Genomic DNA, 27,339 nt, shown 5'->3' with positions numbered 1-27,339 from the left:
TCATGGTTCTTAAAAGTCCCATTTTTATCCAAACCTATCCTTTCAGGTTCTTAAAATTAATAAATTACTGAAATAATTTAACCTATTTTCCAATGAATTAAAAGTGTAGTCCACCATTAAGATAATATTAGTAAAGACCATATGAAATTAACGTTGTCACAAACATTTCGAAAATATCTAAAATAGATTACAAATATTTCCTTAGGATAAAACATGCTTCAGTGAAAAGAACCAAACAATTTCATTTTAAAAATTTTAAATAACTCCATTGTTAATGGATGACAAGTTTGAACTAATTCAAAGTTTAATTTAATTCTGTTTTGGTTAATAAGTTATTATTACTTAACAAAATAAATTTGCTGACAAGAATTATAGCATGCATACTGAATGACAGAAGAAAATTTGTTAAAGTAATTTTCACTATACAGTAGTTACAGTAGTATAAATTGTATACAGCAATATAAATTAATATATTGAAATATATTTTTTAAGTTTATCTCTGATGTTGCTAAATCCAAACATTTGACAGAGGACAGTGGATGTGATGATGCACTATCCAGGTTATAGAAATAAGTAAATTCCTAGTGAATTTATAGAAACTAGGAATCCCAGGAAATCAGTTATCCTGTGCGTGTGATTCTGTCAGTGGTACAGCAGGTGTTAGGACTCTGAACATGTGATGAGACAGCATTGTAATGCACTAGGCCTATCCACAATTTTGCCCTGCTGTAGCTGTTTGTGGCTTGTATAAATTACAGCAAACCACTATTAACAACTTTCATTAAAAACACTTTATTAGAGCAACTTTTTTATATTGAGATAATATATAACTTCAATATTTAGAAAACCTATTTTGCAAATAACACAAATGCAGAAGTTTTTGAAGAGTTAATTTAAAAATCCTTTCTTTACTTTATCCTTGCAATTCATCCAAATATAGCTTTCTCATGTATACTTCTATCCTAGTTACATCCCTGTGGCTTTTAATCCTTTATCCTGCTGCATACAACTCCGGTCTCCTTACCCACCGGGGAAACCTTTTAGTGTAGGGAAATCTCCAGCAATGGGATGTGGCAGCTTAATACTGCAAGGTCATTTTAAGTGTTTTCTCTCCCGATTTCCTATTTCCCCAGGGGAAATTACTCTGCAGGATAACTTCTTTTCTATGTTCAGGAAAATTAAGAAATTTGTCATATATCAAATTGGAATTTTTTTTGACATAATCAGAAGTGTTATAAGTTGAATAGCACTCACAAAGTATAAGATATCCCAAACTAGRTTGAGATATGGGACATGCAAGGCATATTTTTAAATAATAGGATTTCTATAGCAACACATGGAAATCTATTGCTTAAGATGCCTGGGCCTAGTTCAGTGTCCACTGACAATCTTCCAGTGGTTTCATCTGGTCCTGGACCAGGCCCTCATTTAGTTAAAACACAAAAGCCAAACGTCACCCTAGACAAACAGTACCTCTCTCAGTGGCCCCATCCTTTTTACATCCTGTCTTCAGCTATCCACACATGGATAAGATCCCCCTCAGCATTCTCCAGGCTGAACAGCCCCACCTCTCTCAGCCTTTCCTTGTATGGGAGATGCCCCACTCCCTTAATCTTCTTAGTAGCCGTCTGCTGGACTCTCTCCAGTAGCTCCATGTCTCTCTTGTAGTGGGGAGCCCAGAACTGGACACAGGACTCTAGATGAGGCCTCACCACGGCTGGGTAGAGGGGCAGGATCACCTCCCTTGACCTGCTGGCAACACTCTTCCCAATGCACCCCAGGAGACCATTGGCCTTCCTGGCCACAAGGGCTCATGGTCAACTTGAATACATCCACCATAGCTACCTGGGTTGATTTTGGCACTCTTAGCCTAAAAGTCATGATGCTAGGATCTTCTCTTTTCTATTTACATTATATTTGCTTGTACACAAATGATTTACTATATTCTATATAAAGAAACAAGAAGAATATTTTGCATTTTGAATCACAGACGAACAGAAAAACTAACGAAAAATTAATCTAAAATGTTAAGAAATGTAGCCATGCTTTTCAAATTATAGAAAATAATTTGACATCTATGTTTTATCAAATATGGACATTGACTTAATTGGAATTAGAATCATAAAATTTCAGTTAGAAGGGACCACTGGAGGTCTTGCTCAAAGCACAGGCAATTTGAAAGTTAGCTTGTGTTTCTGAAGGCACTATCTAGTCGAGTTTGGAAATACTCAAAGGACAGAGGTTCTGTATCTTCTCTGGGCTGTTATACTCCCAAATGCAAATATAATATATCTGTAATAGTGTTACATGGAATGTTTGCATAGATTCATAATGTTCTGCATCATGTATTTTTAAGTGGCTTTAAAAGTATATATAGCATTTAGTCTAATGAGTCTGATCTTCATCTCCACAGATCTATGAATTTTCTGTTCTTTACCACGTGATGTGTACCTAGAAATCAATTAGGTGCTTGCAGAATTGAATAGTACGTTGTTTTCCATTATTAACATGGACAAAGACTGTTTCATAAAAACCTTGGCCCCCCAGAAGCTAATGGCAAAGCTCCCACACCTTACAGCAAGATCAAGGTTCCAATGAGGATATGCTTAAAACATGACCGCATTCTGATTGCTATAAATATGCAAATACTTTGGGCAATATAAAAAAATGAATGTTTTCCATACCACACTATTTACCTTTATTGCAATATTTGTACTATTTCCAACACTTCATGGAGGAAATTCCTCAAACACTCTATAAATTTAAGGAATGGTTCTGGTAAATGTCCAGTTCTTATTGGCTCCCAATGTGAGATGAAACATAGGACATATAATACCTTACAGTGCTGTCCTATAAAATAAATCTTTCTATTTATGCCTTGGATATAACTTACTTCTGAAAACTTCTTTTAGTCAAGGTTCCACAGCTAGAGTATAATTCCAGGCAATGTTTTCTAGGTCACTGGCAAAAGCAGTCTTTCTTGAGTTTGTAAGGAGGCTTTTAGTAAAATTTCAAGCCACTGAATGCTGTGCACTTGTTCGATATTGAAACGAAATAGATAAAGGAGTTGAGGACCATGAAGCACAACTGGAGGAAATGACTTAGTATTAACACAGATGAAGAAGAAAAGAAGAAAGATTTTGTGTGGAAAGAGGACAGAATTTAGAAAACTGGAAGAAATGTGATATTATAGAAAGAAATTATAAAATGTATATGGAAAAATGTATGATACAATTTATATCTATTTTTTCCACTCACTTCAAGTCCAAGAAACATTCTCAGGCACTGCAACTTAATCTACACTGTAAAACTGCCAGTATGGTGTCTGGCATGTTTGTTGCTCAGGCCAGACAGTATCCTCACAGACAATTTCTGGCCATGATTGAGTAACTAGAATAGACCAGGACTGCCCCTTATAGACAGTTCAAATGTTGCGGTCCTATTTTGGGGACTAACRTTACACGTGGGCTTTGTTCTGCCCTGATTGGCTTCAGTGCAGACCAAGCTTACCCTAACAATCCCAGGAACATATAATTCATTAAAATAAAAATATCATTAGAGTTACTTTTTCTAGTGCATCATATTCTTACCTCTATCTCAGCTCATATCTTGGGGGCAACCTCAAGTTTCTGATTGCTCTTTATCTTGCTTCATATTTGAACCWGTTCTACATCCACATCATGTCTTCTGATATGGCATTGACTCTCCTGCTTTCTCTTTGCAGAGAGCGATCCCCAGCTCTTTGTTTTTTAATACTATCAGAAAAGAAGCTAAGTCAAATGAGGCACTGTGTTTCTAATCTATCTGACAGACACAGACTTCCTTACTCAATTGACATTGGTATCTATGGGCCTGAATAAATCAAGTTCTGAGTGTTCCTAGAATACAGGAGTAGGCTTAAACTATGAGGGAATTACTCCAGGTACTGAACACCTATTATGACCAGAAAATGATAGTGAATGTGTGAAATTCACATATGTAGAACAGACTGTTTTTCTGTTTGATGGATATAATCATGGAGATGAGATTGCATTTGTAGTTTCCAGTTTCCTAGTTTGTAAATCTAAGAACATTTTAACGACACATTTTTGTTTTATAAATGGAACTTTCTTGGTTAGAAATTAAAGAATACATCTCACTGTTATTGCATTTAATAGCAGTATGGGGATGCAGAATTTAATATGGACTAGCTTATGACAGCTAACGTTATTAATACATCATCAATCACCTGTTCTGGATTACTGGAATTCTAGTTGTTTGTAATTGTGATGCTCATTCATGATATTTTTGCTATTGTCCAGATTTAGACTACAATCTCTTTCATATGCTGTTATCTGCTGTGGTTACCTATAGTTCAGCTTTTCTTTTCACTCGTTTCAGAGATCTCAAAAGTTCTGTTAGATTTACGAGGAGAGTAAGCACTATTTGGCTTTTCTGTTACAATGCATGCCTGAGTAGAGTGGTATTCTCCTTGACAAACACAGTATTTTAATAAATGTCACTCCTTTGGTTACTCTGAGAAAATCCTACAAAAAGTGTGACTACAGAGATTTAATTAATTGTTCACCCATAGCAATAATACAGGCCACAGCTTGACTTATATGGCCAYGCAGGACAGGCAAACATTCTCATTGTCCCTGCTTGGACATGCATTCTTTGCAAACGATTTTCCATGTCTTTTATCTGGCAATTGGTGTGCGCATGTGTAATTTCACTTCTAGAAGAAAGAAAATAAATGCTCTTTCTTAAACTTCGTTAGTCATTAGATTTCAGGGTCCCCTTTCCATTTTCCAAAACTTAGAGACAGTGATGTTCTCTGACACTACAGGAAGCCAAAAGAGCTTTTGAATACCCAAAAGACTGTGAGCAGGAATCTAGCATGGGAGCAATGGAAAAGCAGATTTTCTCTTCCTTTAGGTAGACACCTTGGATTTTAAAAGAGCAACTTATAATTTGTTCWGATATAAGTGAACTAAGGCTGTGCCTTTATAAGGAAAATGAATGTTGGAAATGTTACTGTTTTTGTTGGTGACTTTTTAGTCTCCAGGAAAGTAGAATCACAATGTATAGTCTTGCTATTTGAGTACCATTTCCTCACTCTGCCTTAGAAGGCAATCAGTTAAAATAAAATGTGATACTAACAAAAACTGAAAAACACAAGGCAACAACTTAGTCYCTTATGATACAATCTTTTTGAAATATCTTGCAGAAATCTACACCCCTGCAGCCTGTCTTTTAATTTGTATGTTTACTTAAGCACACAATAGTATAAACAACCCAGTGTAAGACTRGCACCATTCATAAGTTAAGGGAAAGAAAATTCAGTTTGTTTTTATTAATTCGTGCAGGAGCAGCCCATGTCTGGTATGCACAACCTACATTCTCCAGTTTGTATTTAAACACTGAAAGAGAAATACATTCCATCTTTATTGCTACAGTTGCTTTAAATTAAAATTGTGAAGAAATACAATGTTAGGTAACACAAAGCTTCTTTTACTTCTCTTAAACAAAAAGCTTTATGAACATGCTGATGTATTTTGTAAACATAATAAATTTTATCTAGCGAATCAGTGGGAAAACATAGCCCCAAGGCTCAGCTCTGTGGTGTGTCTCTGAAATGATACCAGTAAAGTTATACTAAAACTATAATAAAATTAAGAAAAAAAAAAAAAAAAACCTTTTAGTGAGTGCTTGCAGCATTTTAATACTAATGGAACCGTATTGCTCAAATGAGAACATTTTGGTAAAAGCTTATAGAGCAAAAGGCACAGCATTTTCTTTATACAAATTAAAGGTAGGACATTAAAGGTCAGATATAAAACTTTGCCAAATAGTTTTCTCTTCATTGATTTTACTCTGTATTAAGAGGAGTGTATCTAGCATGTTTGTGACATGGAGAAAGAGTGCTGATTTCCCTGACTTTGTGCAAGTCTGAAGGACCAATGGAGGAAACTTATGAGTGTGAAGCTATGAACCCTGCAAAGGCAAAGATCTGGGCACACCTTCAAGGTCCGAGGTCATGAAAGTCATCCCTGAAAGCTCATCAGTGAAAATGCCAGGTTCCAGTGATTTTCAGTCATCTCCACAGACTTTCCATTCTGGACTCTGCCTGCTGTAATGTCCCTGTCAGGCAAAGGCTGAGATTTGGTGAGAATGGCAACCTGAGCTACAGGAGTTGCCAAGGCTGGCGTTCTCACCACCAGACGTATTTGAAAAGTTAAAGGAGAAGTCAAAGGCTGTGGAAAAGCTCTATATTACTCTAATTTCTCTTATTCCTGGACAGTAATGTTCTCAGTCACTAGTGATATGGAAGGTGTGTTTTTTAGGCATGAACTGCATAGTCCCTTGGCAAGCAATCCATAGTCATCTGCAGTGGAGTGGCAACATGAGGTCATGGTTCCCTTTCCTGTTAACATATCTTCTGTATTACTTGAGTTGTAGTTGAAAAGCTGATCAGTACAAATRTCTTAACAGCTTTATTCTAAAGCCTAGTCTGGAAGTACAATTATGTCATTTTTTTCTCCATTTTTTTATCTTTATGAAAGAAAAGGTTTATTTCCTGTGAGCCCCTATTGTKCAGAAAAACATTTCAGTTGTAGTATATAGGAATGTAGAGGAAAGTCAGAAAAATTCTATTTCAGATTTTGTTTTGGTAACTCACCCTTTTAGGGGTGAAAGTGATTAACAAAATTTTTGTAGTTTTAWTTTTTTTTCTTTTTTTGAAACTCAGCTTGCTGCTAAGAATTCCTTCTGCCATCAAACAAGAAATCTTCAAGGTAGATTTCGAATGTTGGCAGTTGAAGGCATTCTGAAATGTACACTAAGTAAGTCAAAGCTGAATAATAACACTAATGTCTATGCTGCTAGAGTAAGGTTATATTTATCTTTCACTATAGACCGTTAGTTATAAAATACTGCTCTGAGCTCAGTCTTGCCAAAAAAGTTCAGGCACAAGAGAGTTGTTCATTTTGATTGTAATTTCAAAGAAATCTGTTGTCTTACTTTTGCTTGCCTGAAAGTAATTATGAAGTATATTATAAGACATAATTTTTCTCCTTTCAAAATCACCAGAAAATGTCAACATATTTTAGTCTTGTAAATTGTCTAGTTCAATAATGTTGAATTTTATATAGAATCTCTTAGCACCACAATTATGTTTTATCCAGCTAAGACAATGCTGTTGCACATTGCTGTCTCCCTAAAGCTCTTTAGCCAGTTTGCATTTTATTTCCAAATCATTTTTAATGACTGTTTTGAGATCTCAATTGACAAACTAAAGCATTGCAGATATGGTCACAGACAAACTAAAGCATTGCAGATATGGTCACAGAGCTGAAGAAGTATAAAAATAACAGATATACATTAGCATACATTGGTGCAAAATTACAAATGGATGGGAGAAAAGATAAGTATAAATATTTGAAGGGAGTAAGGGTCACCCACAGTCAGAGAAACTATATAGCATGATTGAATAGATTTTATTAAGATTAAATTGAAAAAAAATAGGAAAGAGAAATTTTAAAGTGACTATTGAAGGGARAATATCCTGATAAGCAGGATTTCCCTGAAAAGAAACAGTGGATGTCTTCTCACTTAAGACATATGAAGTTACAAGTGACAGAAAGCTAAAAATTATAGTATAGGGAACAGTTACATGCTGGTAGAGAAATGRACAAAATGATCTAGGGAACATTTTCTTTTCCCAATTTCTGTGATCCTATGAAAATATTTATTTAATATTGCAGCATATTTCTGTGTGAAGCAAAATAGCAAAACAAGCTGTTCCCTAGTCTCATGTGAAAAGTATAGGAGAGGGGAGGGTAGTTGAGAACTGGATAATGTACAAATGGTTAGACTAGTTATAGGTATAAAAATAAGTGAGATTTGAATCTATACATATTATTGTGACAGGCACCACACACAAAAAAAGAAGTGTATTGGAATGTTACACCAGGAATCAATCCTACTCTTACCACTGAAGAATAATAGTCTCAAAGCTACTCTGATATTTCTCAGCCAACTTCCCTCCTGCTAGGAGMACAAGCAGAGAGAAAATGGAACAAAACTATGAACAAAATACATGATAAATAAACAGAAAACAGATTTAACAGGATAAAAAGTGTACCTCCCCAAAATACACTGCAGAAAATGAGCAGTTAGACATCTGTCTCCAGAGGGGAGCAATCTGCAGCAAATTAAGAGTTCATCTATAGGATGTTTGGTGCTATTTTGTCTGAAATCTCATCTACTTGTGTCTAGGATCCATTAGCAGGCCATTATCACATCCATCAATTTTTTCTGAACGTAGGGTTCATCTTCCTTTTTCTGCAGGACACAAAAGATACCAAGTAGATTAGTACAAGCCAGCTAATTTATTATCGAGTTATTTGGGACTATTTGAGGAGATGCTTAGGGTTGCTGGAATATGAAGGCTTGGGTCTCAGGTGGAAGTTGTAGGTAAGAAAATCACTCAGAAATTCACATGTTCATGATTCCCTTCAAATAGTGCTGTGAYTGAAAACTCCAATCCTAGTGTATTGTTAATAAGAATATGCATCCAACATCACAAACCACACAATTTTCTTGGAATTGCCTGAATGCTGCTTATCTTTCACATTCCATTTGAATGAAGAGATAATAACAAACAAATAAAAATTATACTGGAAAAGTACCATTCATCTAATATTTCAAAAAGCCTTAACCTAGGTGGATGAGTAATCTGATTTCTTTGTTACTGATAAAGAGACAAAGGCACAAAGGGGCAGTTTTTAAAAATATGCCCACACTTAAAAATACTGATAAATGAACAATTTCAAAAATATTCAGGTGTCTCATTCCACTGAGAACCTAATGCAGTTTAAAAACTGACTAAACAAGAAAAAAAGGAAGTAAATTATTACCTTCCATCATACTTTTTGAGTATCAAAAATGAGAATAGCACACATCAACCTTACTGTACAGTCTCAGAGTGAAACCCTGATCACTCTGAGATCCAATGTAAAATATCTATTGACTTCTATTTTATCCATAAACTTAAAGGAATTATAACATTTTATTCAGCTGAACTTGTCAGGTCGTCCAGGCTTTAAATAATAAACCAGCATCTTTCAATTAAACTAAAGGCCAATGGTTACTAGAGGACTTGCACAAAGGACCAAAAGGGCTCTGAGGTTCTAAAAAAGGTGAGGCCAATTTAGAAAGCTTGAAGAGTTAGGTCTAGCCTAATCAATTTTATAAAGAGTTTTCAGAAGATCATTGAAAACCAGGAAAGAAGYCAATGGGACAGACTATAACACAGAGGCCAAGAGTAACAGTTGTGAGTACTAGGTAAGTATTAAAAAAGAGGAAGGATGCAGGGTCAGATTGGAATTTTTGCCTTTAAATTTGAATTTATTAATAAGTTTAGTGTTTGGCTGTTTAAATTCACATTTGGCTTGAACTTGAAACACAATCTGTTAGCCTCATTGTAAATGTTTTATATTAAAAATGGCTGATACTAGGTTAATTCTAAAACCCAGCACAATCATTTATCTATTTAAAAAATCACATAAAAATTAAATATCACATTAAAATTAAAAGCAGATTGTAGATTTTTCCGTGAACACATTTTTATTTGCTGCTATCACAGATTTTTGCTCTTTGATGAAGTAATTTGCCTTTTGAAAAAGCTTACTGGATCCGGGTGTTGTTTACTGCCACCAACAATATCAGTAACTYTCCATCTGACGATAACTGCTGACAYTGACATAATCTAGACACTGACACARTGTCAGACTGTCTTCTCTTCTGGGAGATTCCCACACACTTACACTTGTACTGCTGCAATAACAGAAATAATTGTTCTTGCAGTCTTATCACTGAATATTTGCATGAAGAAAAACAACGGGAAGAGTGTTTAAAAATACATGAAACAAAGTTAAAAGTAGTAAAGCTTTCTCTGGTTACCTGGTTCATTGTGGGAGCAGAGTGGAGTGAGCCTAAATTCCCTAAATACTTTCATCCTACAAAGTAGGAATGGTGAAGATAGAGCAGGCAGTACTATTACTACAGGAACTGGGCTTTTACAGTTCAAGTCAGAGGGCCTGGGACAGGCCCTTGAAATAAATGTGCACTGTTTATCCTATATGCAGTATATGGCAATCCTACTATCATGCTGTATCCTACATGCGGCATGTAGGATTAGGGAGACTAATTAGGGAGACTAATTTTGTTCTGTATGTGGTCCTTACACTGGTTGGTTGGGCTCTGGTGCCAGGTAGGTACAACGGGTGTGTCTTAAAAGAAGCCTATTTTCTCCCTCTTCTCAGTACACCTTTATACAGTTGATGGAACGTTGTTAGACTGACTTTGCTCCCATTGTACTGTAAAAGTAAAATTGACTTTAGAGGGAACATATTAAGGCCAAAACTCAGAGTCTGAGAAAGTCATGCCCTGCATGTTCAGATGATGTCTTCGTGGCTATGAGCAGATACTTAGGAATAAGAAAAGATCAAGCATACATGRTATGTCTCACTAACAGTTTTCCAACCTTAATTTCTTTTGGGGTCTGCAGAGTCCCTGTCCTACATATGATTGAAGGAACCTCCAAATGATTTATTTTCCATGCATACATCCAATCCGCCCTTTGACTCATACAAACCTTGGTGTAGTACATCATTCAGTGCTCCCTGAGTGGAGAGAAAGGATTAAAGGAAGTGTAGCATGTTTCAGCCATATGCTTTTCCTTTCCTTTCCTTTCCTTTCCTTTCCTTTCCTTTCCTTTCCTTTCCTTTCCTTTCCTTTCCTTTCCTTTCCTTTCCTGTCCTGTCCTGTCCTGTCCTGTCCTGTCCTGTCCTGTCCTGTCCTGTCCTGTCCTAGAAAAGTTTAAGTTGAAGGAGACCTCTGAAAGTTATTTAGTCCAACCTCTTGCTCAAAGGAGTCCTACTAGAGAATGCTAATAGAAATACATAAGCTAGATCCCAATTAGCAGAGAAGATCCTAAGCACTGATAGATACTTCTATGTGCTCTTCTCTCTCACCCTCTGGACTCCAGTAGACAGCCAGACTCACATTATCTCACCTTAAATATAGAAAGGAACTGAAAATGATAGAAAATGATGATCCTTGTAGCTGTTTATAATAGTTAGGTATCAAATCAAGTACCCACGGTATGTGTCTGTTCTTGAATTTGCTTTCCTCTTTTGAGTACATGTTACTAAAACGTACAGCCTAAAAGAGCCGTGGTCATCGCAGGCAGAAACTGGTGTTTTCTCACAGTTATTTCCTGTACTTATGTTTCTGCCTTTTCTACAGTTCCACTTGCACAAATTTGAAATGCATCGTTTGGACACCTGCTTTGGAAAACTTAGTCAACAGTCAGGAGTTTCTCAGRCAGCATATTCTTGAACAATGAATTGAATGTGGGTGCTCTGAATCAGAGTTTCATTCTGGTATACGTGAATATACCTTCATATACCCATATATACACACATATATCTGTGTATATACACCATAGTTACCATCAGTAGCAGTCTACATCCTATATTTTTTATAAATTACTGCTGAAAAGAAGATGGAACCCATAAAAGCACAAACCCAGGTGGAGTTTTTCTTCTTTCATATGTTGCCTTGGAAATACTCTTAAAGCTATTTTCAAGAGACAGATGATTAGTTCTGTTGTGACTAAAAAAAAAAGGAGATTAAAAAATACTTTCTAGATTTATAAACAAAACGTACATRTYATCATGACAGAGAAGCACATGCAAACTTACAAAGATTAACAGACATCATTAATCAACTGGTTGAAACTATTTTGTTTAGGGCTAACACAAATTTTAATGAATAACATTAAGAAGGGGGAAGACAGTGAAAATGCAGCTTCTTAATTGAGATAATTGTGCAGATAGCTTTATCTTCACTTTCTTGGCAATGCCAATGTAATTACTATAAAATGACAATAACATACAAGCCTTCTGTTGATTTCTATATGTTATCATGTTAGTCAAGGTAAAAAACTTCTTAAAAAACATCTAAATCTATATGTTAATGGGCTAGATCCTTCATTCAAACTCCAAACAAAAGCTACAGTTACTTCACAGGAAATTACAATCAGGATAAAGTCATTATACTTAGGAAAAAAAAAAAAACTCCTGGATAATTCCCAGATGAATTCTATGAATAATTTAAAGAATTTAAAGATCATTTAGCTCTCATCTGTTAGAAACTTTTACTAATTTTTTACAGACAACATGTTTCTTCTTCTGTGCAGACAGCAAAAATTTCTATATTATTTATGAAAGGCAACAAATGATTTTAGCTTTCAAGACGTGGAGTGGTATCATTAATCAGCTGTGACTGTACAATGTATTTAAAGACTTGACAGTTAAGCCAATTTATACAGATTAATTTACCCAGAACTTATGAAAAAGCTTATGAAAAAAATCTACAAGCATATGTATGAATGCAAGTATGTAAGTATGAATGTATATGCGTGAAATATATGAATGATATCTTACCTTTTGTTATGTTCCTGCCTAAACTAGAAGAGTGCCAAGCAGTATTCTTCCCTCCAATAATCCAGTAAATTTACCTCCCAAAATACTTTTAAACAGCAGTATATGCAACGTGTCAGGTTGGAACTACTGTATTATAAAATGACTGGGTGTCTCTCCTGTGACATGAACATGAACACAATTTCTGTGTTTACCTGCTCAGGCTACAAGAGCCTCAGGTAAGGGGAGTAGGAATTTTTCTTGCTCAGATTGGTGTGAACTGACACACTCTRCCACAAAAGCCTATAACCAAAATAATCAAATTACACTGTGAGGTAGTTCATTCTCATTTTCATGAGGCAGATGATTCTGACRGGGAAGACATCAACAAATATGTACAATTTTGTATCAAGACGTCCTACTACGGTACTACAAACGAGTGGCCCTTGGAAATCCTACCACTTACCTTTTCATCAGTTGAGAGATATCTAAATTCAAAGCTGCTTGCAAACCAACCTGCACGGGTTAAATTCAGAGATTTTTATTAGCACTTTGATGCTATGTTTGTATCTTTCTTTAAGAGTGGTCTCTGGATTTAGTTCCAAAAAAATGTTTAGCTGATTGCTGTGGACTGCCTGCAAATGCTTTGTGTGATGTTTTAAGGTTTAGGGTTTAGCTGACTGCCTGGCCCGGACTCAGCCGGTCCCCATCACCATGACTCTGCCCAGACATATTAGGACCTGACTCCAGCCTTGACCTGTGGAGTGGCTTTCTAGCTTGCCTGTGGCCCTGTCTTATGAGCTACACTCTTGGCTGGGCCTGGCCACCACCTCTGGGGTTGCCCTTTCCCCTCTGGTGCTGTGGGAAGGCCCTGGCCGGTGAGGTCCCTGCCCTGCCACYACGCTACCCTCTTTGGTTCCTGGATCCCATCCTAGAGGAAACTCCCAACCCTCGCTGCTCCCTGAACACTTGCAGGTTTTTCTTCTGTTGAAATATAGGAAGAAATATAGGAAATATAAGAAGAAATATTAATTGCAAGTGGATCTTCTGTTGTAAAAGCAGTTTCTCCCCACATTTCACCCAAAAGTGAACTTCATATTGTGTAACAAGAAAGGGTCAGCATTCCTTTGTTTGAGATGAATAATTTATTCAAAGTGTAAAAATAAGGTCTAGCTTAAGTAGATCTTCTTTTTTTTGCCTACTTACTAATTAGCAATGCTCACATTTACTTAGAATAATAATTTATTTATTTATATTTTATTTTACTGTTTGCCCAGAAAAAATCTAGTTACTATGTTTCTCAGGAATATATTCAGCAGTTTTGTCCAAGTCTGGCATTACTGTCCAAGTAATGCCTCTGTTTTTAAGAGTATGTGTGTCAGAGTGGTAAGTGTATGTATGTGTGAGTGTGCATGCACATTTCAGGAGAAAATAAAACTGATAAAACTTTATTGTACATTTCTGAAGCAAAATTTAGTTCATTGCATTTCACATACAGAGTATGAATGGCTAAAATGTTCAGAAAGTATTCAGTGACTGGTGTTTACACCATAAGGAAATTTCATTCTATACCTCATCCATTGTCTAYGAGCTCTGCTTTTTGACTAGGGGATAAAAGATACTATTGACCATTTTTTCTACTCCTTTCTATTGGAAAAAAAATCAAGGATGGTAACAGTGACTTAACTGAAAGAATGGTCCAGCCCTACTAATCATATACAAAACAGAGCATCGAGAACTTTAAAAATTTTCCCATAGAAAATAAGTACACATTACAAATTATAAAAAAAAAAAATCAAAGGGAATACTGGATATTTATCCCTGACCAAAAATCCTCAGATCAGTAATATCATGTATTGTCTATACTAGCAAGGCCAATAAACCAGCATGAGATAACATCTTTATGCACATAGGAATCTACCTGCTGCTAAGCAGCTAAGGATTTATCTCATATCTCACATCTATAAGAAATTTATAGTTTCAGAACTTGATGAACAGCGATGAAAAAAATTATAAATTCAAATCTAGTACTACTCAAATTGTAGGCTAAAAGAGWGATTAGTGAACTGTCTACTTCCTCCAAGATTAGCAAAAGTACCTTATGTACTGGCAAATCGTTGTGTGATGTAACCAAAAAAGTATTCATTGGCTACAGAGAGCAAGCTCAAGACCTATAAAAACATTTACCAACCAGAAAGTAGTGATGACAGAAGGCATTTTTTCTGTAATCTTGACCCATGTTACTTTAAAATATCTTTCACTCCCTCTCTTTCTAAAGGACTCCCACTTATACTTGTGGTGAGGAAATGTCAGTCTCCCTAAAACTGTAAACTGACTGTGGTTGAAAGAAGGAGTTTTTGCATTCAGTTATGTATTTAAATTTACTCTGAATAAAAATAGGTCTATATAATAAAGCCAAAATGATCATTGCCTAGCAACCTTTGTGGTGTTTTGGTCATGACATATGTGAARGGGAAACCAGAGTCTGTGTGTTCTTATTCAAATAAAATATTTGAGCAGAGAGCCTTTAATTTTTTGTATTTTTAATATTCATAAAACCTGTTTTATGCTATCTTTATTCTAATGAATTTAGTTTGAGCTTCAAAACTGTTTTTTTTTTACAATAAAGGATATTTAAATAYGATCTTTATAGGAAAATGTTCATTATGACATAGGATATTTTAAAAATACTCTGTATATCTCGGTGTTATTATCAGTAGACCTTAAATTCTATTGCACATTCAGTATGTAGCATTTTAACTTCAACTGAAGTTATTAAASTCTGATTCTATTTGTATGAATAATCAGTAGAAAGGCTTAAAATTGTTTTGTTATGAAACACTGGGGTAGTTCAGAAGCTACCAAAACTAATGTAAGAGTTTTCTTGTAATATTGAATTTTCTAACTCCAAGCAAAGAACTGACTTGGGTTATAAGGATGGACAATAGAAGTGATTTCAATGTCTGCTTAAAATAAATGTTAACAATGAAGATTCAAATCAATGACATGAGCAATTGCACATCTTATTGAAAATTCAAGTAATGTCTTTYATTTTCAGAAAAGCAACATAATATTTTACATCAAAATGTATATGAGCAATCTTGCATCTTTTACATGAATTTATTTTGCATCTCTGAATGAATTTATTTATCAGTTTTATTATTCACTATTGCATTGTATTTCACTTATTTTTGCTTTCTGAAGCAGTTTATTACATCTTTGGTCAGCATATCTAGGCAGTAAGCATTCTGTATAAATAAATCCAGTGCACTGACTTCCAGTGAAATGTTGTTGTAATCCTGCAATAGATAACCTTTGTTTTAGACACACATTTAAATGTCTCACAGAATTAATCCTCTGTCATTATTTATTATGACAAATTGTTTAAATCAGTAATATTATGTCATGAAAAAGGCAAATTAAAAATCTGATATTTTGCTTGGTTCCTGTAACTCTCTTTTCACTTGTGTCCCAGTTTTTGGCAATTGTGAGAGGAAAGCTGTGCTCTGGAATCCCTGGTCAAAATGGTTATCAAGAATTCTAATGGTAAATTTGCAAGACACTTTTAATCAGTTAGATGTCAAAGACTTTAAGACTGCAACTTGTACAATTSTGTCTAGCTGTGTGATAAAACAGCAGGACAACAGAGAAAATTATCTTGGAAAAAAAATAGAGTATGTAACATTATGTACCATACCTGAATGCCCTTTGGGACATCAAGTTTTAACTGAAGGCTGTTATAAAGTAGTAAGATCTGATCTAAAAAGAGCAGTTTCCCCAGCTATACCCAACACTTGAATTCGTCTTCTTTTCCCTTCTCCACACTTCCCACCATGGGATGGCCTYGGGTAGCTCCGTACCCATCAGTGCTGATCCTACAGAGACTGAAAGCCTGACTTTTCCTTTAACTGTTACAGAAACAGCATTGAGTCCTAAGACTCTGACCTTCAAGCATGCCTTGAATTTAATTAGTTTTGAAAACTTAACAGCCACCTCATGGCTGATTAAGGAACAGCATCATCCATTTTGCTGAAAGACATTAGGCTGAAAAAAATCCTTGAGGTGGGTTTAAACCACACATATCAGGCTTCCATTAAGTATATATACCGCTTCCTGAAAATAAAATAGGACCACTGAGCTAGTGAACACAAAATAGCAAGAGTCTTTCTCTGACAGGAAAGCTCAAGGAAAGTCAGTCTGAAAGTATAGCAATCTGTTCCATCTGAAACATCCTTTCACTGACCAGAGTAATGCAGTTATCAGAACTTTTTCTCTTGACTAATGCTCAAACTGTGCAGAGAAGAAAAGTCTGGGGAACAAAATGTGGCCAATAAACTAYGAAAACGTGATTTTGAACAGAAGAAAAGGATAAAACAGTCTCCAAGTTAGACAACATCAGAGATAGGATCGTGAACAAGATGGACCTTTAATTTGATCCAGAATGGTAGTTTCTATGTTCTTGTGAAAGAAAAAAAAAGAAGGAGTTTTGTGGAAAGAAAATATAGAAAGACATTTATGGCCATGCTGCTGGCCAGAGAAATACCCATGCCCAGTTTACCCTTGTTCTCATTCCCTTTCAAACAACACAGAACTGCTGCTTTTAGCATCAAAGGATGACTTACAATTTTATACACTTCACTCAGAGACTGCATGACTTTTTTCATCCTAAAGAGCAGCAAACCCTGTACTCCCAGTGGTGCAATGCCAAGAGACCGGAGGATTGACAGTCACTCAATGCCTTAGTGATGTCCCTCTATCCAGGAACAGAGTGATACATGCGTTGTAATTTTTCACCTTTCTGTGTCACTGAGATTGTTACCCTGTAAATATTACTACTGTCAGTGACTGGTTATATTTGGATTACATATATGGAACATATATATGGTTATATATGTGGATTTTCATGGTTTATATTTGTGTATTTATAAAGTAACAGTGTATTTTGGGACAGATGAAAAATAAGACATAAGCAAGATTTTTGCATGCTTTCTTCACCCTTACTACAACCTGTGGCAGACTGCTTTCCAAGGATGCTGAGACAGAGGACAATTGAAATGCCATGTAGCAAATGTTATCAAGAACTTTTTTTATACAATTTGATGTATTTTTAATGTAATGTTTCAGTTAATTTGTTTATTTCAATAAACGGCCTAGGAATATTTCATAGTCCAAACCTCTCCTGCATATTATCACTTATTCTCTAAGATTTCTTGAGAGAAATTGTAACAAAGTTGAGATATTTGTACTGTCTAAAGCGAGAACCTGAGAAAAAATGCTAGTTTTTAATAGATGTTTTCATTCTGTAATACTTGAAGCAGAATATCCTTTCTTATTATTTTTCTAAAATTAACAGATTTTTTTTGATTGAAAGTGAGCTTTCTATTCAAAATGTCTGATTTTTAGAACCTATACTTTAGACTATCAGAAAATCTCTTGAACGACAGAGTATTTCTTTAAGATCACAATACATTGTCCCTTAAATATTCTATTTTTGATAGAAAAGCAATTGTTTGAGGTGTCACTGCACTGTTCAGGATCATATTCAGCATTCAGATCTTTATTGATGTTTGGATTCACATTTTTAATATTTGACTATGGCTAAGAAATTTTTCTTTTTTTTACAGTAGCATGACTCCAGAAGCTGTAACTTTAGAAATATTATAAATCACATCCTCTCATATTGTGTGATCTGAAAATAGCAGTTATAATAGGTGTCATTTACTTGTTTTGTATTGGGCATGACCCATACATTATAAAAGTTATCATGCTGCAATTCTAGTCAAATATTTTGCCATTATGGTATTACAAGCCTCCTGTGAGTTGCTGGAACATTTATTTATAATTCTAACCAAGATAATTGTCACTTGTGTTATAGTAGTCATTGATGATTTCCCATGTGGATAAGAAAAGAAAATGAATCCCGGGAAAAGGTCAAAAACTTTTGATAAAATAAATTTAAACTGGAAATGTGAAAAGTCATGGAAAAAATAGGAAAAAGGAGTATGTTGAATATTTTTCTAACTTCAGGAGAATATCTTTCAGAGAACAAAATATGTGGTCTCTGCCTGTCTCAAGGAAAATTATGAAAGCATCACAATTTAACAGATGCTAACAGATTTGATATTAAGATACACAAATGTAGATGTCTATACACAGATATCTACATGTAAGCTTGATATTCAGTACCCTGCTGAATGGTGGCAATTCTAGCTAGGGGAGATCTAGAGTTCTGTTTGGTTGCCAACAAGTGTAATTTGAGATGCCTTAGGGAACCTGAGTGGCCTGCAGCTCTTTGTGTAGGACATAGCTCCTGTGTCATCTCTTGACAGCCCCATGAGGATGGTTCATTTATGCCTTAAGGCATTTTAAATGYCACTAGACACTTATATTTAGGCTGTTAAGCCCTATGTACCTGCAGCACCATGACTGGCTATAAAATGAGTCTTCCTATAGATACGAGAGGATGAAGGCAGAAAACTCTTTAGTACTAGAAATTTGAACTTTTCCGTTTATTTTTTCATCTTTTTCCTTTCAGTAACAYACTTTTCATTTCTCCAGCTCCTTATGCAATTCAAAACCCTAGTGTCACAGAGTGTCACTTTATAGCCTTGTAATGACAGAGTAAAAAAGAGAGAGATTTCTTTAAGACTGATATTAAACTATTCAAACTTTGCATTTTCAGGTTTATACTGAGTACTTCGGTTTCCGATAGGATAGTTCATATTGAATAAAAGTAGTGAGTCTGGAGACAGTTGCTCAATTTTCCTTCATGCCTGGGAGCAGTTTCCCTAAGAGCTGCTGCCCAGAATATACACCTGAAAAGCATAGCTATTTGTGCAGTGTTAGCCAGCCRTTTTCCAACAGCTCTTAGTCAACTAAATGAATAAATAGCTACTTTTCAGATACAAGAGATRATTTTGATGGATAAAGATATAACATATGACATATATGATCCTAGAATCTGTGAGCAATTTCTTCCCTGTGTTGTCTATTAAATTCTAAAATCATGAAAAAATAAGATGCTTTTGTGCCAGTGATTAATCCTAACTCATTAAGATGAAAACTTACAGCAAACTTTTTACTACTCGTTTTCACCATGTAGGACAAATGTAAGGAGTCCACTCATCAACTTTTGGCTGACTTTCTGTGGTATGATTCACCTCTGTTGTGTTGAAAAGTTTCCATGCTTCCACACTGGGTGAGAGAGAATGACAAAGCTGTAAAGAARAGAGTTGTCCTCAAACCGCAGCCCTGCCGAACATCCTTGTGAATTTCAAAAATGTCATATTGCTTATCACTGTACTAAACCATAACTTTCCTGCCATTATGGAAGAGTTGAACCAGAGTAAGGAGGCCAGGGAGGAGGAGATATGAATAGGTGGAGAACATATTTATTTACAATAATTAGAAATGTCATAATTTTCTTTTGTTAYTGCAGTTGCCTTACAAAAAATAACTTACCAGAATGCCATTTCTTGTGGGGGTCTTTCTCTTTTCATTTCATGAATTCTTCTTTGTTTTTTATATAACATGATGTTAGAATTATTAATGTCTGTTTTTGTGCTCTTTTTCTTCTTGTAGACAAACAAAAAAGGGGGTGTGTTTCTGGTTACAGTACTTTGGCTGGTGTTTCTGTGTCTTGTTGATATACTCAACAAGACTAGGRCTAGGAAAAATGTGGGCCCAATACTGAATGGGGCAGGGGCCCTGGATTAGAGACCTTCTGGGCAGGACAGAAAACAAAAGTTGAAGTTTTACTGAATAAAATATCTTGTTTTCATTATATAACCCGCCTTAATCTCCATTCTCAAAAGATGTTTGTACCTTTTTGCAAAGATCAAGCCAATAAACAGATGAGATTATAATACCTTCCAAAGAGTTCTTGGTTGATTTGCAATTAGCATGTGCCACATTTCAGTAATGTCAGTCTGAACTTTTTACTCTAATTAGAAGAAGATAATAAGAAGACGTTTCTCTTAATACGGTGTCTTATGTTTCTTGCAGTGAAGCACATCTGACACTGAACTGAACAAGAAGAAAGCAACTGGTATTCAAATAATATAAAGTAATATAAATAATATATACTAAAACCATCTTAAATAATCAAAATAAAAAATGAAAATAAAAATGAGAATAAAAATAAAAATATCTTAGCTAATGTATCTTGCACTAATATAATATGACATGCTAGTAGTGGTAGTGCCTAATATGAAATGACGTGATGTCTAATACTGAAGAAAAACAAGTTTTGAAATGTTGGAATTTCCTGTGCACCAGAAAACTTGACTGATGACTAGATCTAAAAACAGAAGAGCAGTGAGGGGTTGAAGAAAAACAGAAGAGTAGAAAAAGAGGAGAGGTTGAAAGAAAAAAAAAAAAAAAAGCTGGGGTGGCTCATACTTTGGGATTAGAGAGAATCATCCCCAGCAGAAATTTACAGTTCTCTATAAAACCTCTCCGCGTTGGTTCCCCTGCCGCAGCGAGCCGAGCGGCCGCCCGTGCTAGCGCCAGCCGGGCACCGCGGCGCGCGGGAGCGAGGAGCGGGGCTGGCGCGGGAGGGTGCCCGGCCTGCCCCAGCCAGCGCCCCGTGCAGCCCTGCCAGCCGAAACCGCGGACCCGCCGCCGAGACAAATGCAGCATTCATCATCCGGAGCTCTGGTTAGGGGCCATGTTTCCTACAGGGCTAAATAAACGTGGCCCCACCAAAATAAAGAGAGTTTTTCTAATGCGTGCGAGACAGATGTCTGTCTCAGCATGTTAGAAAAGCAGAAATAAAGTGCTTATTTCAAGAACTGGGAGCCTCAAAGTAGATTTGGATAATAAGTTTGTAAATTCAAAGCTCTAGACATGTGCATATAATGAGACTCTTTACACGTAGCATGTAACAGCCTAAGGGACAYAATAATTTAAAGTGAAGGAGAGATGCTACCTAAGGAAACACTCTGAGAGGAGAAAGAGCAAGTGGGGGGGTGGGTATATACTGTTTGTGTGTTTGTTGATTTGTGTATTACTCTTTTTTCAACGATGATGTTTATCTAGGAAAAAGAAAAGAAAAAAGAAAGCCCAGGTCTAGATTATTAATAGTCTCATTTTAAAAGTGAAGAGTTCACATTTTTTATATAAATTCCCTGATATTATTTGTCTAAAATTTGCTTCAATTCACTGCTTTAAACTGGGATTGCCTGTCAGTTCTAGACTGTGTAATTCAGAAAGTTTTATTTCCAGTATGAGAAAGCAGAATTGAAACCGATTYCTCAGTTTTAGGACTCCATGAGTATTTACTCCAGCATCTTCAATTTTTCCCTGCCCAAGATTTCCCAATAATTCAAAAACAGGAAGTAAGGCCATTTACTGTGATATGTCAGGAATACTTTGAATAATATTATGTTTTCCAACAGAAATTGGTTTGCAGGCATTTGGGAATTCTGAAGATGCTACAGAGAATATAGGGATTATAAAGATATTTTCTATACTGGCCTCACTTTTCGAGATCTCCCAAGTTCATTAGAGTGAACCTGACATGCTGCGACTCAGCAGGAATGAGTATGAAAGTTATCCCTTACACCTAGTATATGTATTTTCTTATGTTCTCTTTGAGTTATGGGTAAATGAATCCTCTGAAATTCAATTAAAAAAGGAATTCCACCTATTTAACAAGTTTACTTTCTGCTTCATTAATTGATAATCCAAAGGAAAAGAAGGAAGAGGATGATTTTCAGATGTTAAGGATAATTTTCTTCAGCAACAAAACCTATTTGCTCTCCACATCAACAAGGGCTGTGAACATATATGTGAATATATATTCTGAATATATGTGAACATACATACAGATTTGGTGTAARCAGCATGTATTTTCCTGTGAAGGCAATGGTCTTATATAAAGGTTGAATTTCATTCAATCCTACTCTACTAGCTTTATGAAACTTAATTAGAAACCATCTGATTAGGGTGAAACTATGTAATAAAAACATTCTTATGTGTATGCTTTTTAAACTGCAGCCCTTATATCCTAATAAAATATACTAAGATTGCTACAAGGATCACATAACTGTTTTCAATCACAGAATTACAGATTGTGAATAGAATTCCAGTAGAAAAATCTTAACAGTATTTTTATATTAGTATTATAAGCCATTAAGCCCCTAATTTGTAAAGCAGTACTTGTTGATGTTTAGTTTTTGCAGATTTATGTTATAGCATTGGAACCAAAGTGATTAATAATAATAATAGTAATAATAATAACAACAATAATGTAAGAAATAATATAGAGACTACTTTGTAATTTTGAGCGGTATACATTTGTCATGCTAAGAGTCGTTCTTAGGTAGTGATCCATTAAATAATTTTAATTTACTGGTGTTCATTGTAACTAGCTTGGCTCAAAGAGGCAGGAAATCTCCGACTCAGAGAATAGGAACTTATATATATGGTTGACATTATTTAATACCCTATTTTCTGCACAGAGTTTCAATTACTGGAAGATATGGGCAGTATTACAAATTATGATGCCCATAGAGTATAAGTCAGAGAGAGATAATTCCCTGCTTTTGCATTTCATTCAATTGATCCTCTATAATTTTTGTTTCTAAGCAGGTAAGATTTATAACACATTCAGGCTTCAGGATCATTATTATCCGTCTCTGCATCATGTTGATTAAGTAAGTCATTGCAGACTTATCATTAAAATGAATTCCTATTTTAATTAATTCTAATGTTTCTGATTTGGTTACACTCATAGATTCAAGTTGTATGTTAACTTTCTTTGGCTTTCTGAAGAATCCATTATAATTTAAGGCTATTTTCAAAAAAGYAATTCTTCAAATTTCATAAGTGGCACTCTCTAGTCAAAATGCATTTATGAGAAGGAATTATTTTTTCTCGCAGTTTTTTTGAATTTTTATTAGGCTAAATAGAATTGTCTGAGGTATTTATTTCCTCAAGAAAATTTTAAAATGGCATTTTAAATTAAAAGTTCTTTTGAGTAGAGGAAGTGTAGGTTATATGCTCAATAACAATGTATATATTCTAAGCAATATATAACATTGTTTATTTTGGTTCATATTTCCTCAGATTATTTCAACTGTTAATCTCATGCAGTCAGGAAATGATGCTGGGTTTTGGGCTTCTGTTACTCCTACACTGTGTATTTTTTTACTCAATGCCTAATTCTATATTTAAAGTGGCAACTGTGTTTATTGCCTACCTGCCTAGGTTTTCAAAATATATTCTGGCTAAATTTTAGTAAACCAGAACATTTTCCTTTCAGTATGTAAACTGGAAATTTTCACCTGTCACTGAAATTCACTTATCTACTTTTCCTACATCAATCCAAATAGCTTTCATTTTGTCATTGCTTCAGAAATTTTGGAGCTGATTCCCTACTATACAAGAGAACTTTTTTTGTGTGTGAAAATAATTCCTTTTAAATTTCTGTTGCCTTTACTTTCAGCAGTAGGAAGTGAAAATGTGTTATAATCCAGTGCCATAACTATTAATGGAAACCTATTTTTGTCAGCTTCAACAGCCGAACCACTCTCACGGTGGGTGCCTTCATATTGTTTCAAATTTCTGCAGAGATCTGCTATTTTATTTTCTTCTAATACAGGCTTGTAGTATCAATATTACTCTGAAATGATGTAGAAACAAAATGTATCCAACAGACATAATTCTGTTTCWTTGATTCAATTTGGTTTCATACTTCCATTTCTTTGCACATCTAGTTATCTTCACATTTTTCTACAAAGTATGTTAGTGAATATAAAGCTAGTAATAAAATATCTATTCTTTATGATTTTGTGGGTTTTAAGTTACAAAAATAATTTTGTGATCAAAATATTACTTTTAAAACATCCTTTCTTAAGATTTAATAGAGATCTAACAAAAATGAAGATAGCGGTTCTATTAAATTCATAGTGTATTTTTAATTAGTGTCTTACAAGGGGAAAATATTAGACTTTAAAAAGAGGGTTGTGAAAATAGAAGTATTACACTCTTAAAGTGTTATAGATTCACCTTCATAAACATTTTTGAGAAAGAACCTTCTTCAATCTGCTGTGATGTTTCCCCTCCAAAAAGAACTATTAATCTCAAGGGAGACTTGTATGCTGAAATGMTTTCACTGATATGGCCCATGGAGATTTCAAGTGAAGGAGAGGCAGAAACATTTCAGTAGCTACCAGTATGTTCAGAAGGCCTAAATTCTCCTTAAGTTTCTATCCTGGTCTGCTCGGTCTGTGAAGTCAGGTTATTTTAGACATCAGAGAGCATTCCAAAGGGGCTATGTAAAACAGTGCATGGAGAGTTATCCAATAGAAAGTTCTAGATAGAGGATTTAGGTGGAATTTAAGTTGTCAGAATATGTCAAAAAAGAAATACAGCAATTGACTTACTGAAAGTAAAGGCTATAATAAATTTATTTTTAATTTCTTTTCAATGTGAGTCAGTTAAGACAGCAGTAGTTCTAAGATTTATTTCCTCTTACCAAGAGTTATTGCTATGATCTGGTTTTAGTTCATTAAAATAATTGTGTGTGAGGTGGTATTACTTTTATRGAAGAATACATTGCAAGAATATTCTATGGTATGAAACATAAACAAAGAATATGTTATATGCAGATAACCAACAGTATTATTTCTTTTAACTATATTAAAAATAGTCTGAACACACAAAACCATAAACTCTTTGATTTTCATTTATTCTGGGTTTATATCATTTATATCATGTATGCCATTTATTCTGGTTTCCTCAGGGAGCTAAGCTATCCATTCATGCTGTGTTTGAGGGTGAACTCATTTACCTGTGTCTACCTGTTTTTTAGGTTTTCTTGGATTCTTAAATTCTATTCTTGGAACAGAAAAAACTATTATCCATTCTCTGTGAATATTTGTGTTTGCTAAGGTAAGTTGTAAGTGTTTGTAAGTCCAATCTGGTATTAACAGGTGTTATTATTTTTTTTTTATTTCCCTCTTTTATTGTGATGTTTTAAAAAAAGAATGAAAAAGATTTAAAAAAAAAGAAAAAGAGAGAAAGAGAAAATGTCAACTACAGGACCAAAATTTGATTCTGTAGAATGACTTCTACCTTGCATTTTACAAAATTTAAATGGAAGAGACATGATATCCTTCATCATTGCTTTGGGTGATAGTAAATCTGTATTCTGACACGTCACAGTTACTAAATATTCTAGTAATTAATTATTTTCCTTGTAGCAAGGTGTGCGTAGAAGGTGTGTGCAGCAGAAATGCAACAGTGAACAATTGTCAGGAGGAAGGAACAGAAAAGGGATGACTTTTAGACTAGATCTGTGAAAATGAGTTTGGTAAGGTTAAATATGATGGAAACTGAGAGAGGAGGAAGAGACTGTTTAGCAGAAGAGGAATATAAAAGTAAGAAACCTACAGACAAAAAGATTGGAAAGACTCTACCAGAAGAGGGAAGGCAGAAAGGAGGGAGAAAAAATGTAATCAAAATGCAAACTAATAATTAGAGAAGAAATATCAAAATCTAAAAGAGAAAATGAAATTGGTTATGAAAGATAAAGAAAGAAAATAGAATTTTATATATTTAGAAAACTTTATTCCTCCATATATGTGACCTGCATTCAGTGCTACTACTTCACAGCACCCTACGTCCATGCTCCAGCAGACACTGTAAGACCCATGCCCAGGATCTTCATGGATAACATCCACTCACAACCCCCAAATCATCTACAAATCCTCTCATCATCATCTATTAGCTCCTGCAGCCACTGTGCCTCCAGCCCTCTCCCAGCTTCACTGTGCAGCCATCTCACAGACCCAAAGGCCACCAGTCCTCCTGAAGAGCTCCACAACCTTCATGACCCATGGGAGACAGAAATGCGGCTCTCCGGCAAAGCAGTTTGTCTCTGCAGCTAGCACGGGCGTGTGTTTGTCTCCGCTGTCAACACAGGCCACTTCTTGATGCTTTATGGTGTCCTTCCGGTCTATGAGTCATCAAGTTTATATAGACAGGATNGTAAGAAAATGGAGGTGGTTGGACAGAAGATGTGTGGAAAAGGTGCCTGGCTGGTATGGATCACATTTGCTTTTGGAAACAATTTTCATTCTTCTGTACTGTATTTCTGATTTGTTTTCTTCTTCCTCAAAAGGTGCTTTCTTTTGACAGCTGTTATAGAAAACAGGAATACCAGAGGAAGATTGTTTCCCTGTTTTCATTGTAATATATTTTCCTGTTTAGAAACATCATTAGTTCCATTGAGAACAGGATGTTTGTCTTTCCTTACCAGCTTCCCACAGAAAACTACTTATAGACTTAGATAGCCTTCTCAAAATTTGGGTGTCATTTCACACAAACAGATGTGCTTTTAGGGACCAGTTCTCAAGTGCCACAGAAATTTCTAATCCAGACTGTAGGTATTAATGCTGAGGCAGGACATGAGCAAATACTGTCCAGAATTTYTCCAGTACTGACAAGTTCACATTAAATCACAATAAATATAGTAAAATTATTTTAGCCTCTAAAAGCCAAATGCTGTGTGAATTTAATAAAATAATTATATGGTTGTTATCAGTAACAATGAATGTTGAGCTAATAGATATYAATAAAAAATTCTGGAAGGCAGTGATTAAATAGTTTCCAGTATATCACAAACTAGCTGACCTTAGCCATTATAACAAACAAAATTTATGGTTTTCTGCAACACAGAAGTAACCCACAGTACCTTAGACAACATATATCTTTTTATACCTTTCCCACAGGTAAGCTTGATAAGCAAATGACCTTCTATCATTGTTATGATGAATACAGAGAGTGAAAGAGTGTTGATATGCTCTTAACTGTTTGATTCTTCTGACACATTTCAGTTTGTGAGTTTGACAGTTTAGAGATA

This window comes from Rhea americana, unplaced genomic scaffold (assembly GCF_003343005.1).
Source record: "Rhea americana isolate MKP2758 unplaced genomic scaffold, rheAme1 scaffold_0, whole genome shotgun sequence".
Taxonomy (NCBI): Eukaryota; Metazoa; Chordata; class Aves; order Rheiformes; family Rheidae; genus Rhea; species Rhea americana.
Note: the sequence above shows the minus strand (reverse complement) of the source record.